Raw genomic sequence first — 633 nt, forward strand, 5'->3', positions numbered from 1 at the left:
TGGGGGTGGGATGGCAGGGGTAGGGGAACGGTTGGGCTGGGGGAGCTTAAAGGGCTTCTCCATCTAAACGATTCTGTGGTTCTGGGATTCTGTGATTCTACGACGTGGTGGTCCCCAGCAAGCAGAGCACCATCTCACCACAGGGGCATTTTCCCTCCTGTTACCTGACAGATCACAGACGGGAGAATCCTCTTCTGACCGCCTCGCTTCGCTGGTGCAGTTGCGGGGTTGCAGAGTGGTGATTAAGCTGCTGCTGTGGTTTAACCCAGTGGGCAGCTGAACACCACCTGGCCATTCGCTCAGTGCCCCCCACCAGTGGGGTGGGGGAGAGAATTGGGAGAAAAAGTAAAATTGATGGGTTGAGAGAGAATTTAATAGGACAGAAAAGAAGGGATAATAATAACAACAGCAACAACAATAACAACAGCAATAATAATAATAATGAAGATAAAGGAATATGCAAAACAAGTGATGCACAATGCAATTGCTCACCACCCGCTGATTGATGCCCAGCCAGTTCCGTGCCACCTCCTGGCCAAGTCCCCTCAAGTTTCTATACTGGGCATGATGCCCTACAGGCTGGAATAGCCCTAGGGCCAATGGGGGTCGGCTGTCCTGGCTGTGCCCCCTCCC

Source organism: Egretta garzetta, unplaced genomic scaffold (genome assembly GCF_000687185.1).
Source record: "Egretta garzetta isolate BGI_Z169 unplaced genomic scaffold, ASM68718v1 scaffold652, whole genome shotgun sequence".
NCBI lineage: Eukaryota > Metazoa > Chordata > Aves > Pelecaniformes > Ardeidae > Egretta > Egretta garzetta.